Raw genomic sequence first — 20,777 nt, 5'->3', positions numbered from 1 at the left:
GGCAAATAGGATGCGTGGCTGACAGTGCTCCCGTCGTCGGCCACCAGCGTGGCCACTGCTTGTGCGGTCGCGTCCGCGTCCGGCTACGCCGCTATTGCATCGCGAGAGGCGAATTGAGCAAGGGCGGCGACCTCGAGCTTCATCCCCGAAGACAAGCTCTCCCGCAGAGCGTTCGCACTTGCGGTCATGGCGGATGTGGTGCCAGGTAGGAGGATGATGCTCTATGGTGTGGAGGTTAGCTGGGTGTTGCCGCTTTAAGTAGCGCATTCCGGTGAGGCCAAGCATTTGGGTGCGTCATTAAGTCGCCGGAGTTGGTTCCTCGGGCACCGAGCCTCTTAACGACGACATACGAACGGACGGCATGAATGCGGGCAGCTGGCGCCGGCTGGGAATGCAGCACGTGATGGCGCGAGGGACGAGGGCTTTGGTGTGCCAGGGTAGTCAGGTGCGGTCGTGGCAACGTTGGAGATGCCCTTTGCTCAAATGTGATCCCCGCATGTCATTGAAAAAGCAAGACGACCCAGCATGGTCTCAGGTCCAGAGGATGCAGTTGGCCACGCTACACCACTCCACGGACGCGTCGCGGCGCCCCGTACATCCTCGACTAGCCGGATGTTGGGGTGTGTTTGGATTGTGGCCAAAGTGCACCTTACCAAAATTTTGGTCATGACCCAAAGATTGGTCTTTATTTGGATGGTTGCCATTTCTTTGGCATGCCAATGAACTCTAGCCAACTCTAGTTCATTTTTCTTGCCAATGTCGGCCAACTCATGGGCAACCAATACCTCAACCAAAATTTTGGCAACCCAATGCTTTGATGGGGCAACCTTGGGCACAAACCAAACATACCATTGGTCGTGCCACAGCACTAAAGCCACCCTTAGCACACTGAAACCGACCGTGTCTATCGACGATATGAGTGGGTCGCTCACCGCGGTCGCCGTGTCTAGAGGCGGTGCTGGAGCTGCGCCCCGTTGTTGGCCCCAAGCCCCTAACGACCCACATGAACGGTTGTCGGTGGCGAGGAGGTCGTCAGCCAGCTCCTCCATTGGACTAGTCTGCGCTACATCGTCCCGACGGGTGTACCCCACATGTCGGTTTCCCTGTTTTCCCAGCCATATTCGAGCGTCAGTGCCCCGCGTTGCGCATTAGGCCTTTCACTATGTAGGCCAAGCGAGACAACTTATTGTTTATTTGAGTCGTTCAAGTGTAATCATGTGGCGTTTGCTTATTTCTCATTCCTCTCCAACCCTCTTCTCCATCGATCATGTCGCCCTCCAGTCGAGTCCATCCTCCCGCATGCCTCATTTGAACATTCCGCCGAGTATCATTCGCATGTACCCACCCTAGTCCTCTTTCAATAGATCTCCGGACCCCGAGATGAAATCGAAAGGGAACGAGTGGGGGCACGTGATACCTAAGGCGGATTCAAAATTTTGAACCGGTGATCATAGCATCCGCAAATCATATATAAAGGGTATTCAATGTTTGTTTCATTTTTGAACGTACAATATACTCCCTCCTATCCTTTCTACTTTACATATAAGTTTTATGTGTAGTCAAAGTATCTCTACTATGATAAAAAAGGTACCAACATTCAACAACGCCCAATCAATATTGTTAGATTCGTACATACTCCTAGATTTGTACTCGAGATGGTTTCCAATTTGACTATTGACAAGATTAATAGTACTCCTTTCACATAGGTGAGTAAGTCATCTTAGGGCATCTCCAACAGTCGTAAGATAGGTGTTGGTTAATTTGCCACCTAGGACATAGTGATGATGTGGCATGTAATAAATGTGAAGAGAGAGCAAAGTTGTATGTAGATTAACCAACAACCTTTGCACAAGCTCCAAGGTGAAATAGAGAGCAATCACATTTATTTTCTCACCATCTATTGGATAGCTTACATACAACCTATTGGAGCAGTTGTATGATAGCTTGTTGGTTGATGACATGGACATTTTACCAACAAGACTAACATACAGCATGTTGGAGATGCCCTTAGGCTGTGCACCGTGACCAAGGAGGAGGGGAAAACGAGAGAAATTAATGTTTATTTGCTAATTAATAGTATTGCATGCAATGAACTAACCACTGCATGTCATGTTTGATAGTCTCAGGTCATTAAAAGCATGCACACCCTCATCTCTTATTCGTTGATATGTCAAAAACAAGAAACAAGTAGAAGTTAATGCACCGCGCCTACTACCTCCGTCCTGGTTTATAAGTCCCCTTTGTAGTTTGTGTCAAATTTTCACTAAAGATTTAACTAACAAAATGTTAATGCATGTCAAGAAAAATTATCTCATTGGATTTGTATTTGAACATAGTTTTCAAAAATATAATGTTTGGTGACATGCGTGAACATTTTGTTAGTTTAATCTATGGTCAAAATTTAGCACGAAACACAATGGGGACCAACAAATCCGGATGGAGGTAGTACATGTTTTGGGATTATTTTGTTTTCGTAAGATGACTTACACACCTAGACGGAGGGAGTACATGAGATGTATAATGTGAAAATTATATCATTGGAAACTCCTTTCAGATACGAAATTGACCGTATGCTTTGTGTAAGTTGCATGTCATATATTATTACTCTAACATTTGGTCAAAGTTAGCCTCGAAAAACGCATTAGACCCTGTAGTATTACTCTAACATTTGTGTAAGTTGCATGTCATATATTATTACTCTAACATTTGGTCAAAGTAGTATAGTGGAAGTGGATCCTCTGACGTGGGTATCCCTGCCTTACCCTCCCTTTCGGTCACTTACTGGCGGACCCCATGCTTGCTAGGCCCCGCATGTCAGTTACTCAATGGGTTCAGCCACGTCATGGGATCCTCATCCGTAGTATACTCCCTCTGTTTTTATTTACTCCGCATAAAACGGAGGGAGTGATGGTATAATAAATGATGCGGACGGGGGAGGGGGAGGGACGTCGGTTTGCTCTCAACTGCGAAAGCGAGCGAAAACACAAGACGAAGCGCGTTCCATTCGATGAGCAACGTGGAGGGTCCAGCATGTCGGGCTGCAATGCGAACGCGACAAGAGCGATGTACAGTCAAAAACAATTGGCCGGTCATCACTGGAACCACTATTCACACTAGAACCTTCGTTGCTCGGCCTACGCCAGCCATTGCCCTAAAACCACACCAAATCTCTAGCCCATGCCCCCACCTTTCGATCCCCTAGTCTGCATCAAGCGTCCCCTAGTTCGCCGGAAATCCATGGTGCGCTGCAAGATCACTTACTACAAGATGCTGACGCCAGAGCGCCGCGCAAAAATCGCGGCGACGGTCGGCGCCACAGACCTCCGTTCCCAAGCTCGCTTTGCGGCGGGCCAATCCCCGAGTTCTCTAGAGCCAAGCTACAAGGAGGAGGAAGCCGATCCAATCTTCACTGCGAATGTCGCGGCGTAGAAGGCCCCTGATGGGTATGAGACAACGGACGTCGACTTCGTGCGGGCGTCCGAGTCCCCCATGGTGCAGGCGGACCAGCGGTTCAACATGGCGATACTAAAGGAGGACCGGGAGGCAGAGGCTCAACTCGACGCGGAGCGCGTGCATGCCGCTGCCATCGAGGCTCTCCTACAGGCGGAACCGGATGTCGTGGATGTGAACTGGGCGGCGGAGGCTCAACTTGAGGCGGAGCGCGTGGATGCCGCTACCATCGAGGCCCTCCTGCAGGCGGAACCGGACGTCCTGGACATGAACCGGGTGGCAGAGGCTTGACTCGATGCAAAGCACGCGGATGCTGCTCTCATCGACGCCCTCCTGCAGGCGGAACCGGAAGTCCTGGACTTGAACCAGGCGGCGGAGGCTCGACTCAACGCGGAGCACGCGGATGCCGCTGCCATCAAGGCCCTCCTGCAGGCGGAACCAGAAGTCCTGGACTTGAACCGGGCGGCGGAGGCTCGACTCAACACGGAGCGCGTGGATGCCGCTGCCATCGAGGCCCTCCTGCAGGCGGAACCGGACGTCCTTGACTTGAACCGGGTTGTGCTCTCGTCCGTGCAGAGCGCCCGCACGCTCCGCTTGAACGAGTAGCTGGAGGCCGAGGTCAACCATGGTGCGGAGACACACATCGGCAGCGACGGCTGGTTCGCGCCTGCAGCCAAAGACGACGAGGCCGTCTCTTTCCGTGAGCAGTGATAGTTTTTCTTTATGTTGTTGTTTTTATGGATCTTTTGTTGTGTAAAAACATACTATTTGTTATGCAAGTCACCTGACTTGGGTCAGTCTACCATTTCAGGCGGTTGGATGAATATCCTACGTCTCCTAACCCTTCTTTCCTTCTTCCTCACCTCTTCTTCTTCCCCAACAGACCACCGCACGGGCCGTACGGATACTCCCCAACATGCGGTTGGATAAACATACTCATGAACGAAAATTATGTGTCAGCGATAGGATGGCTGAGTTTGGTTTGTTCACATGCGACAGCACGTGTTAGTGAGCGTGCGTTCCCTTGGTTGGGTTTGCGGCATGCAGGAGCGACTGTGTGAGTGTGCGGTGTGACCGCGGCGTGCAGGAGCGACCGTGTGAGGGTGCGGTGCGACTGCGACTGTCGTGCGCAAGTGTACCTCCTTCTCATTTTGAAATCTTTAGGCAAGCTTGGCAAAAATGTGTGGCGAAGTTTGGCAATGCAAGGCCTAGACCCAAACAGGATAAGTACGTACTTACTAGGAGTACTAGTGTTAAAAAAAGGTGGGGTTTTCCTTCGATACAAATCCTCGTTTCACGTGTCAATTAATGCATATTTTTTTGTCGAAAGACCAAAGAGCTAACCATCTCACTCCTCATCGCTTGATTAATGCAGCGCCATGCAAACGAACCTTCTCACTTCCGCATGCATGCAGGGGATATTAATGTCCTTGGTTGCTAACCCCATCATATTTGCCTCGATTAGTGTTAGTGGCCCTTTGCAAATTGTAATTTTGATATACTGGCCTTGTGTACCAAAAATGGAGGTAGTAACTATATTTGAATTCCTTGCCCATTGCGGTGACATCGACGTTTTTTTTGTGGTTTGGCGAAGTGCATTCGACGAAGAACACCATTGAGGGAGACCACGGTAAGTCGTTCGCAAGTGCCACCTGCAAGCCGAGACAACCGCCTTATTTGCATCCAGGAAGTCCTTTACTAGTACTATACTACTAGGAGTACTAGTGCGGTGAGATGGTTTCTCGAAGAAGACGATGGAGAAGCGGAGTCAGCGAAGAGTGAAATGATGGTTGCTTCGTCCATGCTTTGTGATTTGACGCCTCACTGCTTTGTGATTTGTGTTAGAAGGGATGGGGGAGTAGACTCTGTGCTCTATACTGTACTACATGCGTCCAAGCATGGAGAAAGAGGAGAGATGTTGCATTTTTCTATTCCTTCAATCAATCAATCAATTAGGGAGCTTCGGTTCCATCTTTTTGGCTTTGGCAACACCGTCCATAATGGTTCCCACGATGCCAAAAGCTATTTTCACATTTGGCTACACATTGTGGATGCCCTTAACCGTACCACTTGGTTTTGCTCCTGTGTGCTATCTATACAAATCTCAATTAAATTGATCTAAAAAATTATAGAATCAAAGATTAGTAAAAAGGAGGTGATTTTGCCGCGCGGATGGTGGGGGAGGTTTCTTATTTTTGGAGGACGTTGTCCTGGCGGTTTGCTAACATGCGGTCCCACGTGTCAGTGCTTTACCATGCTGATCTGCATCCCACATGAGGCAGAACAACGGCAGAAGCAACACGTGGTTAAGTTGAAGAAGATGAGGGAGAAGCGGATTCAGCAACGAGTGAAATGATGGTTGCTTCGTCCCTCCAACTTCTTTTTCTTAGCATTATTACTTCGTCCCTCCAACTTAACTGCGGGAAAGGTGCAGCTTTGTGATTTGTCACCTCATTGCTCATTACTACGCCGGCGCCATGACTGGGGTGCTTCACCCCGGCTGCTCTGCACTGTATTCCAGTATGGCACGTGGACCTGGTAGCTTGATGTCCCACATGTCGGTGAAAGGGACTAGAAGATTTATGAAAGCAAGCGCTCCACTCTTACGACGGAGGAGTAGATGACACGACGGCCCCAGTGAACTGTCACTTGTACTGTATAGTACTATAGTTTTGTTGTTTCGCACGGTCCATCGATACAAACCCGATTAAACAGGAAAGGGCGGGATTTTTCCCGCGCGGTAGATGATACTGGCCATACATTTCAAAGGCAATTTTAATGTATGCAAACTGAATAATTATAAGTAACAATATGATATCTAGTAAAACTAAAAACACATATGATTTATTGTGTTAGAGTGCAGTAGTAGTGATGTATTGCATAGTTGTTAGATGTAACATGCGAGAACGTGTAGATATGTAGTTTTGGAGGGCCTACAGAGAGAAAAGCATAATACGGTCACCGAACTTCAGAATAAGCTGATTACGGTCACTATATATGTTTTGCGGTGATTATCCGGTCACTTGCTCACAGTTCAGCATCGGATTGCACTCTGTTGACCGGCCAAATAGTCTGTGTGGCGCCATGTTGACTAGTTAAATTGACCATGTTCCTTGTGGGTCCCACCTGTCAGTTCGCATAGGGAAAAGGTCAGATAAACACAAATTTACGCAGGCGCGACAAGGCTCCAACCCATGCGCGGGAATCGCCTGGTTGTGTATGTGTCTGTCAGGGCCTGATGTGTGTGCATGCACGTGTAGGTTGAGCACTTGAGCATGAGAGTGTGTGTTGGTCGTGTGGTGTACTGGTGTGTGCATGCATGCATGCGTGTGTGTGTGTGTGAGTGTTGCGTGCATGCGTGGCTGCGTGTGTACGTGTGAGTGTTGCGTGCGTGCGTGGGTGCATGTGTTTATGTGAGTGTTGCGTGGATGGAGTTCGTGTGCATGCGTGCGTGTGTGTATAATCACCACACTAGCTCCTATGTGTTAAAACAGACGGCTCAGCATACCAATACAAGGCCACCTTGTCCGTTGTGCCCGCAGTCATGACTTCGAACCACCATCAAAATATATTTTTGTCATTTGTTTTCATTCTTACTAGCAAGATGCCCGTGCGTTGCACGTAACATCAAGATGCATTTGTATGACTTGTTTATCTTGTGAGAGAAAAGGATGAACGAGGGAAGGCCTTATTTGCAAATGTGTAGAGGTGTGTGGGTACCTTTTTGAAAAATCGCCATAGTTTCTTTCCTATCCGTCAGATATAAATCGGACGGCCTATATTGCAGGATGGCAGTCACACCATCATCACCAACTCTGTTTTTTATAAGAGTGTATTTTATATTTTATGTATTTTATAATAGTGTAGATGTAGAGTAGATACAAGTCGACAGGTGGGCACGATGGTAATGAGATAATGTGATGCAACACTAGAGGTGCCACGTGGAGCGTTTAATTGGTCAACTAGTCATGTCATGAGCAAATACAAAGTTGTACGGTGAGCCCGTGACTGTATAATAACCACTAAACGTAAACGGTGACCGTAATGAGTGGATTATGAAGTCCAATGTATGTATCGTGCTTTCGCTTCAAATACAATGATCATCATTGCATATATCGCGAGAGAAAGATGAAACACTCGTGAATTTTCTGGGGGCTTACTTTTAGAGGACCCGAAGATAGTTTTGTGTGCATACGTGAAATGGGTGTACTGGGGGGTATGCGATGGAGAGAGAGATGCTCTTTGTTTCTCTTTATTATGACTAACTTTGTATATAGTATAAAAATATACAAATTCGCAGTGCGGAATAAATATCATTGTGGGCACCATGCAATGCAAATTAGCGTTCGTACTCCTCCATATACCTTTGTAATGTTGTATATATGTAGAAACTCTAAAGTAATTTTTTGGCCACACTTTATTCAAAAGGAATGTTGTATGCGAAATAAACGTGAAGAGAGGGCTTTTTAGATCAATGGGGTACGTGATATAATATGTGTGAATGTGTAGTTGATGCATTTGGCGGGGCCTAGAGAGGTATGTGTGTGTATTACGTATTCGAGAGAGGCATGGATAGAGGGGCCGGCGGGGGGGCGTGGGAGAGATAGCACGAGAAATGAGAGTGGTCTAGAGAGAGAGACGAATATGACGTCGCGACAAGAGATTCCATTCCCTTGAGTGTGTATATGCAAGGGGGAGGGAATAGAGGCACCAGGAGAAATTTTCTGTGTGTGTGGTGTTTGTGTTGGTATGTGTGGGTGTGAGAAGATAATGAGACGTGGGGGCAGAGGGTGTGTCACCACGTGAGGTCTGGTGGGTCGAGGTGAGGCCCTTCGTTCGGTTCCGTCCTGCGCCACATTGGTCGGCCCATGACACATTTAGGAAGACCCATGGATGACTAGTCGTACAAGACAAAGATAGCAGAATTGTGAAGGACTATGTGTCCACTAACAAAGCTGGCTAGGATTTGTAACCCTAGGTTCTCGGACTAAGGTAACCCCTTTATCTATGATATTACTATTCATCCAACCTAACTTTAAGGGGCATCCTACAGAATGCTCTGCTAGAATCATACTCGTCGACTAGGAAGAGAGGTGTGAGATAATGCGTGAGAGACAGGCGTAAAGATAATGTGCGTACATGAGACACGTAGGCAGGTCCATGTATATAGAAAGGGTCGATGAGGATTGTGCGTGTGTATGTTTGCGAGAGGAAGAGTGCTTGTGATAAAGGTTAGTGAAAACAGTTGTAAATGGTTACGAGAGGGAGGGAGGGTTATATCTATAGCATGTGTGCGAGAAACACACCTCGGGAGAGAGTGTGTGAGCATGTGTGAGAGACTACAGATGGAGAGTGAAACTACACGTAAAAGACTGCTCTACACATTGATTAAAGATATAAATTGTATCCAAATATTAGGATGGGATCATGATATTTGCAATTCACGTAAGGAGCGGTCATTGATCCATCAGACATCTATATTCTATCGAATTTGAGCATGTCTATGTTATTATTCGACACAATTGATCCACATAGTTAGTATTTTGAACTCCAGACAATGCATCGCTTTAGCAATCGAATATAAACGTGAGTATAGTTCATGTTGTGTGTGCAAAGCACATTATACATACGAAAGTTACACAATGGACATTTATAAATAACTACCTATGAACTAGCATACATTTGAATTCAACCTAAGGTGGTTTAAAAAAATCGAATTCAACATGAAGTCCACTCAATTATTTGAATTTGATATCATGGCATTTGTGAACCATACCTAAACTATGGGGGTACCAATCTTTGCTCTAATTTTGTACATAATAGCATATGTAGTCGTGTACAAAATAGATTCAAATTTAGCTCCTCCATTCCAAAATAATCGTAGTTATAGGATTTTCAAGTGTCAAAATTTCAAAAGGAAGCGGATAATTTAATGAGGTTTTCAAACATACAAGGTCAAATATAACGTTGTCTATTTAGGTCAATCCTCATAGTTCAAGAGTACTCTAAACGTGAATGCTTGTGTTTCAAAATTTCGAACGAAGCGCCAAAAGAGCCTCTACTGGCCCGAAACCGCGTGAGACCAATGTTTGGTAGTACAAGGAAATTACTTTTCTAATAACTCCGACCCGTGAAACCTACTGGCCTGACGTCCAAAGGTCTAAACCGGGGTAGGTTTGTAGCTTCATCTAGATGCCACGCAACTGCCTCCGAAAAACATTCATACACAATGACCGCCTAAGCACACATGCGCGCGGCTGAAATCGCTCCCACCCACTATTTGGGACACCTGGGCTTACCATCCTACCCCCGACCCGCAATAGGTCCGAAATTTAAGAGGGGGGCAAAGTTTGTACTTTCCCCAAATTTCAAACAAGCGCGTCCCATCTTCTGTTCAAAAAAGCCAAAAACAAGCGCGTCCCAGACCGAAACATGGTTCCCCCCACCCGTCTGATTCCCCATTCGTACTCCATGGGCGCCAAAACTACCTCTCCACCAGTCGTGAAACCCCGGCGTCCTCCGTCCACCATCCCATCCCACCCATCAACCGCCGCCCTCCTCCATCAAGCCGGAGCTGATACCCCGATGTCGTCGTCCACCACAACCTCAACCGCAACGCCCTCCACGACTAGTAGTTGAAGCCGAGGCCGAGCCGTCCGTACCCGAGCCAGTTCAGCCATGATGTCCTGCGCCTCACTGCTGCCGCTCCAACTTCGCCACCCTCCACCGCACCGGAGTTGTTCCTGCTATGCCGTCCTTTGCCGCCTCGGATCTGCTTCCCCTCCGCCGACATACGGCCACGGCAACATAGTCAACAATTTGGCCATGGGTTCGTCCAAGCCTGCACCCTCCAGAACATCGGTTTCCCCGGTAAAAAGAAGAAGATCGGCGCGACATGTGGAGGTGACCACACTAGCAACCGAAGAAGGTACTCCTCTTCCCTTATTCGTGCAAATCTTACGTCTCTACTTGCACGGTATTCATCCCACAGAAGACACTAGTTGACCGCTTCTTCTTGATACTAGATGTTCCTAGTAACTCGCGATGCACAAGGTTTCTCCTCATATACTATTTCACCTTAGCTAGAGGTCCGTCGGCCCCCTGAATTTCAATTTCTGGCCAGTTGATTCCCAATTAACGAAAGCATTCCCCGGCGTAAAAGGCGCTAGTACGATTATTACACCGGGGAAGCAGCGCCTTGGTGTTTATCTTAGGGGCGTGTGCGGCCTAGAGCTACTGGCGCCCGATCTGGAGGTCGGTCGGGATTAAAGGGATGGCTTGGGGGTGCTGCCAAGCACGGCGGTGGTGTGAGGTCGATGGGAGGGCGGGGCGGCTGAGGCACGGGTCTGGGCCGGTGGTCGCTGGCGGTTCGAGAAAGATCGTCAACAGTGACTGGCGGGAGGTAGACGAAGGTCATCTGCCCGTTCCTTATAGATCGGACGGTTCATTAAAAAAATCGACTGACCTATTTATTTTCAGTCGACTGTTATCTTAGATATGACCACATGTGGTGGTGTGCTGGAGGAGTACCTGCATTTCCTGTGCTCATATATTACAAAATCATATGGAGTAGAATCTAATTTTGTTTGCCATCAATGCTGTAGAGCTATCATATGTCTCCTGTCATTTATTTTTCAGCCACCTGCTATCTGGTACTTTTACAGTGCACTAGTTCTCCACACACTTCATCCATACTCTCACTATTGTGTTTTTATGCAAGGGTATTTTAGAGTCTGCCGAAAGCAAAGCAAAAAAGAAAAGAGACAAGTCGTGCCAGCTTTCTACGCGGCTAGGCGCGGCATGTTACAGCGCTTTAAAGGGTGCAGTGTCAGCAGATGGAGACGGTAAACGTTGCTCTGGAGTTGATGACATCGCTAGCAATGAACCACCATCCCAGGTGCTTGCTTTAACTTCGTGGTGTCATATGTGGTTGCATGTTCCATATGGTGTCTAGCTTGTATTCGAAAGGCCGAATTCGGTCTTTATTAAGATAAGGAAAGATATTTTTTACATGAACCACCATCCCGTGAGCACCAGAAGACAAATAGCTAGTCAGGGCACTGGCCGAGCCAGTGACAAGCCTAGCAAAGACAGGCATCACCTGGAAGCCAACTAATAGCCGCGGTGGTGGCGAAGTAGCCCACCTCCCACCAGGCTCTCAGGTCCTATATGATCATGTTCACCACTCCAGCCGGATGTCTAGCTTGTATTGCTTCCAATTTGGTTAAATTGCATCTGCTTAGCTTACACATTATACCTTTGAATATGACATGCCTTTCTGTTTTTGGTACATACTAGTACATCTGTGTATTAACCATGTTCTTACATCAAACTAATCTTGTGTATCCCTCATCAATCACTTATGACGAGGCAGGCAGGCAAGGGGACTACTCCTCATTTAAAGAATGCAGAGTCAGCCTCCCGACATGATTCTCAAGAAACAGAAATGCTAGATGAAGATAGTGAATGTAGCTCTGTAGTTGATTACATCATTTCCCCTACACTAGCATCGCAGGTGCTTGCCCTAACTTGGCAGTGTGATATGTGGTTGCACGTTGCATATGGTGTCTAGATTGTAATTCTTCCAATCTGGTTAAACTGCATGTGCTAGTCTACTTAGCTTATACTCCTGTAAATGTGACATTATACCTGTTAAAGTGACATGCCTTCCTGCATTTAGTACATAGTACATCTGTCTATTAAGCATGTCCTTACATAAAACTATTGTTTTTTTTGTATCCCGCATCAATCAATATGACGAGACACCTTTAGTATATGTAGTGCGATATTAGTTGCATCTTTCATATGATTTATAGCATGCGCTACTTCTAATTTGTTGAAATTCCATTTATGATGGGACGCTTTTAACTTGGCAGAGTCATATTGGTTGCATCTTTCATGTGGTGTCTAGCTTGCATTGCTTCTTATTTGCTGGAATGGTTTCTGCTTAGTTTACACAAACAGTTGTGAACATGCCATGCCGTCCTGTTTTTCGTACATATTCCATCCTGGTATCATGTGTTTGCCTTATATCAAAGTAGTGATTGTCAGTATCATGCATGAATGAGTTCTGAAGAGAGAATTTTATTGCTTTTTCTTGTCGGTTTTACTTGACAATTCAAAATCAATAAAGCGGAAGGAAGTTAGCAAGGCAGCGGATAAAGGTGCTCCTTCCAAACGGAGGGCCTCTACAGTTTCTACACCTCCACACCCCCAAGATGATTTCCAAGACAACACATGCATAGACACTCAACAAAGCTATGTTTATGATGAGCACGTCTCCCCTAGTGCAGCATCACTGGTGCTCCCTCTAACTTGGCACTGTTATATGTGGTTGCATGTTATGTGTGATGTCTAGCTTGTATTGCTTCTAATTTTGTTGAATTCCATCTGCTTACTTTACACATTATACTTGAATAAGACACGTGTTCCTATTTCTAGAACATACAATATCTGTCTATCACACCATGTTCTTACATCAAATTACTACTGTTGTGTAACCTGCAACAATCACTTATCATAAGACACGTTTGACTTCGGAGTGTGATATAGGTTACATCTCACATTCTTATCTAGCTTGTACTACTAATTTGTTGAAATGGCACTTATGACGAGACAGTTTTAACTTGGTAGAGTGATATTCGTTGCATCTTTCATATGGTGTCTAGCTTTCATTGCTTCTAATTTATTGAAATGCCTTCTCCTTAGTTTACACATCATAAGCTGTGATTATGCAATGCTGTGAATATGCAATGGCACTAATGATGAGAGACCACTAACATGGTAGTGTGATGTTGTTTGCATCTTGCATATGATTTATTTCTTGTACTGCTTCACATTTGTTTAAATGCCATTTATGCTGAGACACTGTTAACTTGGCAGAGCGATATTTGTAGCATCTTTCATATGGTGTCTACCTTCCATTGCATTGCTTCTAATTTGGTGAAATGTCTTCTTCTTAGTTTACACATCATAGTTCTGGTTATCTCTTCCGTCCTGTTTTTCATACATATTACATCCTCCTATCATGTGGTTGTCTAACATCAAAGTTCAATTCGTCGGCATCATGCATCAATTTGTTCTGAAGAACTAAATTGTTATTCGTTTTTCTTGTCGGCTTGACTTAACATGGCATAGAGAAAGAGGAAGAAACACAGAATGGCAGGGAATGAGAAGTGGATGAATCCTGCAGATTCTGCTGGTACTGATGGTGCAAAAGAAGGTGAAAGTCCAGTGGAAAATTCTACAAACACGGCATCCCATGCTACACGAGCTGCAAAAAAAGCCAAACAGAAACAAATAGCTGCCACCAAACAAGCAGAGACAGCCCTAGTTCTTGCAACACCTACCACAGTACTACTAGTTGCACGACATACTCGTGCGTCAACTGAGCTAGCAACACGTTCCCAAGCTCCCTTGCCACCTGACACTACTTCCCAAGCACTCTTGACACAAGACGAGTTGGCAATATCAGATGAACCTTGTGAGCTTCAACAGCAAGAAGGTAGTTGCTGGAGTCAAGTTACAGTTGCATGCTTCTTTATATGTAGTCTCACAGTTTGATGTACACTAAACTTCCTATGTTCATTGTTGGACTAGCACCTAGGCGCAAGAGGAAACAAACATCAGGGATAATGCTCGATGGGTTAACTAAATCTAGAGGAGGAAGAACGGAGATCCATTTTGAGGCAGGTTTAAAAAGACCACGTGATGCTACAGAGTCAGCCAAGTTAGTATCAGAGGCAGCGGTTGCCGTTAGGTGTCATGTACGTATCCTCCCAACATGGATTCAGTACAGGAATGACAAAGACAAAACCCAGTTCAACACCTTCCTCGACCATTTATCTGTAAGTATGGTTATGTATGGAAACTAGTAATATCGTCTTGCTCTGTCCCATACTTTCTAGGTTGCTGATAATGAGACTCCCATAATTTTCAACAGACAAGGTTCAAGTTGGATAGCCAAGATGATGCAACCAGACAAGCTTCCACCCATGTTTTCAAGTCTGCTCTGCGACAGTATCGGTATAACTTGAGGAAAACTCACTTTGAAGGCAAGGCTAACAGTGAACTTTCCCAAACATCTCTAGTGGAAAATATATCGGATGAAGACTGGAGGGGCCTTGTTAAACACTGGTATGATCCGAAGTATCAGGTACATTATATATATGTGATCAGATCACATGTTGAAGTCCTATTGACGCATGTGCCACACAAATCTATCTTCTTGTAGGTGAACTGTTCAAAGAACAAGGCCAACCGTACAAAAGTGAAATTCCAACAGACGACAGGATCTCGTAGCTATATTGCACACTGCGAGGCTCTTGTAATTAGCTGATGTTTCACTCTTTTTGTTGTACCATATTATCATATCTATATTGACTTGTTCGAAATGCAGAGGAAAGCCCGCAAGGACCAAAAAGTACCTGAACCAAATGTTGTGGAAATCTTCAAGGACTCTCACACCAGCAAGAAGAAGGGCATGAATACACCAGTCAAAGCCGCTGTTGTAAGTCCTTAATCCTCATGCCTTTTAACTACTACTTACTCTGACTTGTGCCTTGAACTGCATGGTTTGCAGCCAATGTCTATTACTCTTTTCAATTTTATACACAATTGTCTTAGCGTATCATTGCACCTTACAAGGTTTAAAAGGGAGGAGTGATGTTCCTTTGATCTTGACCCGTAATCTAGTTCCGTGCTGGACTTTCCCACACAATGTTACAATTGCATGTTTGTCTGTTCTCAGTTGTTTTGTGATATGAATGATGTCATACTATGCTTACCGTATTATAAACTTCGTCTCTTTATCCTTAGCCCTCAATACAATGTGAAGAAATAGACAATACATTAGCGATGGTAAATGGTCATATGTTTGGAACCTGGTTTTATTATGTACTTTGCAATAAAATACAACTAATATTTTACATGGGTTCACCAGAATAAGTTTTGTATATAGACCAAAGCTATTTTGTTTGGTTTTGCTGCCTCCTTAATATCTTCTGTTTTTGTACTACTAATGTAAAACCTCAACTTTTCAGCGAGCTATGGAAAAAATGGTGGAACCGCCACCTTCTAAAGGTGGCGAGGCAACTATAACCGCAATGTCAGCTCTTGCTACAGTGGGTCAGTACCTGTCCACTAACAGTGCCAAAAGCACATTCCTGCGTAATACTAGGTTGGTTGTTAAGGCAATATCGTCCAAACTTCCTCATGATCAAGATATGCAAGCTCAAAGCAATGTTGTATCTACGCTCCAGACACAAGTCCATTCCCTAACAGAGGCCCTTTGTGAAACAAGGAGAAACATTGCTCAATGTCGTCAAGATATGCATGGTTTTGAAACCAGACTATCAGACATTTGCTATGTTGTTCAGGAGCCTAGGGGAAATGAAGGCGAGGGTTATGGTGCTCCATCAGACAATACAGCATGAAAACGTAACAGTCAGGTCAAATGAACTGAGCTTCTGAACTTTTGGTGGTGCATTTATTTGCTAGACTGTTAAGCTTTATGCCAACCTTCCTTTGGTTATATAGTTGTAATTTGTTTTGGTGCGATACGAAATTTATTCTTAACGTGCAGCCACCGATTGAAGAAAATAGCAAGCCATTTTTGTATAGTGTAGTGTGTTCCCTATATTTGCACTGGTGGCGATCTTTGATGCCGAGTGGATGTAATCTGTGCAATCGCCTTAATAGCCTAGCGTTAGTTTCGGCCTTATTTATTTCCTAGTCTTCTTTTTCCCTGGTTTGCTATTGGCCGCAACTACCCATGGGCCATATATGGGCCGTAGGATCCATGGGTCTCCTACGGGCCATCGACAAATGGGCCTGTAATCGGTGGGCCTCGGGCCGTCCATAAATGGGCCTGTAATCGGTGGGCCTCGGGCCGTCGGATAAATGGGTCTACATGGGCCGTAATCGGACGTAATTGGTATCAGCCCAGCACGGTAACGGGCCGTTAACAGGCCGTAGGACTGCAAAAGCTTAATTATGTCATAGGCATAACGGGTCGTTAATGGGCCAGAATATAGGACGGGCTGGCCAGAAACGGGCCGACTCTTGCCATGGGCCGAATTTGGCCCATTAGGGTAACAGGCCAGTAACGGTCCGACTCTTGCCATGGGCCAAATTAGGCCCATTTGCGGAACGTGCCAGTAACGGGCCGACTCTGGCCATGGGCCCAATTTGGCCCATTAAGGGAGCAGGCTAGTAACGGGCCGGAAGTAATCGAGGGCCGAAAAGGAGCCCAAGAACATATGGGCCGTCAATAGCCAAAAGCTAACACGGGCTGGAAACGGCCCATGTAAATCATGGGCCGTTAACGGGTACAAAGAAAATTACTGTTCATTATGGGCTAGAGTCACCGTGGGCCTGTAAAGGGCCAAAAGATAGTAAGGCCTCATATGGGTCGAAAGACGTCATGGGCCATACATGGGCCGAAAGTGAAATTGGCTGGTGTTATATTCGATGGTCCACGTGATGTTGTTGGGCCGATTTCCTTTAGTGCCTAACGGGTCGTGAGTTAACGGGCCGTAAAATGGGCTATTTGCAAAGAGACCATTAACAGGCTTTTCATGGGCCAGACGGTTAACTTTTGACCAAGTCAAACGGGCCGGCTTTGTAAGCTAAATGGGCCAGTGGTGGGCCGTGGCACGTGTCGACATATCATAGGCGCCTATCTGACCCACGAACGAGCTGACACGTGTTTCGTCCGGCCAATAAGAATTTTACACGTGGAAATTTCCCATTGGTCGGGGCTGTTAACGGGTTATCGGATCCAAAACCCGACCCGATAGCTTAACGGCGTTCCGTTATGGTGGATGCCACGTGTCAGTCACCCTTGACGAAAGCACTTCTGTGACGCGTGATTTATCATCATGGAAGTGGACACTTCCGTGATGATAATTTTGGTAATGTCATGGAACACTTCTACGACAGCACAGGTATGACTATCTTGATTCTGTCATAAAATCGTCATGGATGTACATGCATGACAGAAAACGCGACCTACTGTGACAAACACGTATTATCACGGAAGTGTATTTTTTTTGTAGTGTAGACGGAGGGAGTACTACTCCTCAGTCCAGGTTTGATGGAATATTCATCACCTCTTCTCTTCTTGTACGTACTCCATTTGTATTTCACTTCCTGTGGATTCTCACTCGCACGATTTTCCTATTCTATGAATCTGTGTGTGCAAGTGCATGTGTGTGTGTGTGTGTTTAACAGCATGTGTGTGTTAGAGAGAGCGACAGATCGACCTACTCCTACAGAGAGATGGTGTGTAGTGTACGATTTTAGCCGCGAGAGTCGGTGCATCCTCTCGTTTCCGGGCATCCGGTAGGGACAGGCGGACAGCTGCCACGCCTGCTCCTGACCAGCCTGGCCCACCCAAAGCCCCTCCATCGCCCGCGCACGTTTCCCGCCCGAAACGGTTAGCGCCGCTCCAAAGAATCGGTGCCGCATTCATGCCCTTGAAGAGCGAACGCGACCTCTCACTAGCTCAAGAGTGATGGTTGCTTCGTTCGTCCAACTTACTGCTGGGTCTATGTGATTTGATGGCTCATTGGTCTTTATTACTAAGGTGGTAGGACTGCTGGATGTCCCAGGCTTTCGGCAAAAGGAGGTACTACTATATTACAATTTTCTCCATTCTTACAACGGAGGAGTGCAAGAGTAGTGAAAACACGCAGGCTCAGTGATTACATGGCCCACCTCACACTATCACCATATTTTTTGGACACCGTGTGACACCTAACTCTTTACATAGTACTCCCTCCGTTCCTAAATACTAGATGAGTCCCTGCGTTTTTGCCGCGGAACAGCCATATATCTCTCTGCGTAAAATTATCGATTTCATAGAACTAAAAAAAACTCTATAACCGCATGACAAATTTGGTAGCCAAACTAAAAAACTCCCATCATCATTTAGATCATCCCACGTAAGGAAAAAAGATCAGCCAACTCCTACTGCATAATGGGATTATATTTTCTTTTTGACATGTTAATGGGACTTAAAAGCTCACTTACATGCATGCTACCGGTGCATGCTTGCATGCAGACATGTTGATGTGATTTAAAACCCACTCACATGCATGCCACGGTATTTCCGCATGCTTGCATGTGGCTTAGTGCGGAGCCTCTCAATGCCTAGATCAGACGGCTATTATGGACTGATTTAGTTCATCTAATGGCTACATTAATTTTGATGATGTGGCTCAAGGAGAGGATAGAGAATTCCTAGTAGTGGGGGCTAGCTATTACTAGTAGATAAGTCTTTGTAGAGATTCCACTAGGTGAACTACATACGGAACAAAATGAATGAATCTACACATAAAATGCATCTACATACATCCGCATGTGGTTCATGGTGAAATCTCTACGAAGACTTACATTTAGGAACGGAGGAAGTACTAGTATAGTACATATTGTAATTTATCAGCGAGATAAATTTGTACAATGCTATGAAGCTTCCAGCTTCTGTTACATGTATCTTGCGTCCAAGGTTGCCCGTTGCAACATTTCATCAAATACAAAGGAGACTAACATGCATGCTATTGCATCTCAATGATTGACAGATCATAGCAAATATGTACTTCCTTCGATCCAAAATAAGTGTCTCAACTTTATGCAAACTTTAGTACAAAGTTGTACTACTGCTAAAGTTGACACTTATTTTGGAATAGAGGTAGCTAAAGAAAAAAACAATCCATGCAGTCCCTAGCCCTTGAACTGTGAACCCCAACCAGGCTTCAATTTGCTGGCAACGTCCGAGCTTCCTAAGAAATGAAGTTTGCGACCTTTTGACCATCGGATCATTTTGTGCAGTTTCACCAAAATTAAGATGAGCATCCCTGTGGCAAAGAAATTGAAGAAGCGTGATTAGAATAAGATTACTGGGACTAGTTGATGAGACATAAACTCATCACAAATATAGTACGTAGAAGCCAGTAGAGGTATGTGTGGGGCAAAGAAGTAGAGAAATATCCACATGGAGTGATGTGGGGAGTTGGAGCAGTGGTGCAAGCCAGCTGTAAAGGGAGTTTTACCTGAGGGATGTCGGGACGTAGCTCAACCTTGAGGAGGGCGGCGGGAGGCGGCAACTGCCCATGTCGCGATAGTGAGCAAGGGACGAAGGCAACCTTGCCGTCTTTGTGAGAGAGAACGGCGGGGACCCCTGATCGGGATGTGCCGACAGTGGGTTTTCACCGTCGGCGACGGCGAACGCATCTACACTAAGCATTCACCCCTTCCCCCGGCGGACGTGATCCGCTGGGATGTTAGAGATGTGGCCACAGTCATTTTGTGCGAGAGAGTGTGAAGAGGGCAACCCCAGCAAGCAACCGTGTAGGCTGGCCCGTCCTGACTATGTATATAGTGGAGCGGTTTCCTTTTCTCTCCATATGAACCTATCATATTGCGTACGTGCCACTGAAGAAAAAACTTTATTTATAAATGACGCGGCACCTACTACTCGTTCTCCTATAACCTTGTGCTTGGCATCTCCAAAATATTAACCTTGCGATTGGATCTTCGCCTCTTTGGGAAGTAGAGCAATAATGGTAGTGCAGTATATATCATTCTGGCTATATGAGACCGAATGAATTGTTGCACGTCCACCGCGTGGGCGAGGGTCGAGGGGCGAGGGAGAGTGCTACATACGGAGCAAAATGAGTGAATCTACACTCTAAAATACGTCTATATACATCAGTATTTGGAGTATGTACTAGTACTTCATATTGAAATCTACTAAAGGACATATATATTCCAAACAATATGATATAATCTCTATAAACAAGGTAGTAGGGACGAGGAGTAAACGGAGGGAGTAGTAAATTTTTCTCCTCGTCATGCGAGCCACCGCGCGCGTGGGCGAGGGAGCGGGCGTCAAGTGTATAGTACTAAGCAAGCTTCACCTCATCCTGCGAGCCACCGCGCCCGTGCGCGGGGGAGACGGCGTACTAAGCAAGCTTCTCCTCATTCTGCGAGTTGACGGGACACATCAAAAGTACTCCAGTGTATAGAGCCTTGCATCTAAGGTAGGCCCCACATGGTTTGCCTCTTTTTTTAACATAACGCATCAAGTCACAATTTGTTTGTTCACCTGTGGTAGACGATCCTCCCTCCACCAGGTGGACAACCAGTACACGTGCCAAATTACCACGTGGGCTGCCTTTTCGTACATAAATGAGCTCCACCGTGTACCCGCGCGGGTGTGGTTGGGAAAGAGATGGGAGTACATGCGTCGTGCATGCACCTCTTCTCTTCGTGCACGTCCCCCACCTACGTGGGTGTGTGAGAGAGATACAAACCGCGTTCGTGAG

This window comes from Triticum dicoccoides, chromosome 3B (assembly GCF_002162155.2).
Source record: "Triticum dicoccoides isolate Atlit2015 ecotype Zavitan chromosome 3B, WEW_v2.0, whole genome shotgun sequence".
NCBI lineage: Eukaryota > Viridiplantae > Streptophyta > Magnoliopsida > Poales > Poaceae > Triticum > Triticum dicoccoides.
The sequence above is the reverse complement of the archived record's forward strand: the minus strand, read 5'-3'. Positions refer to the sequence as shown.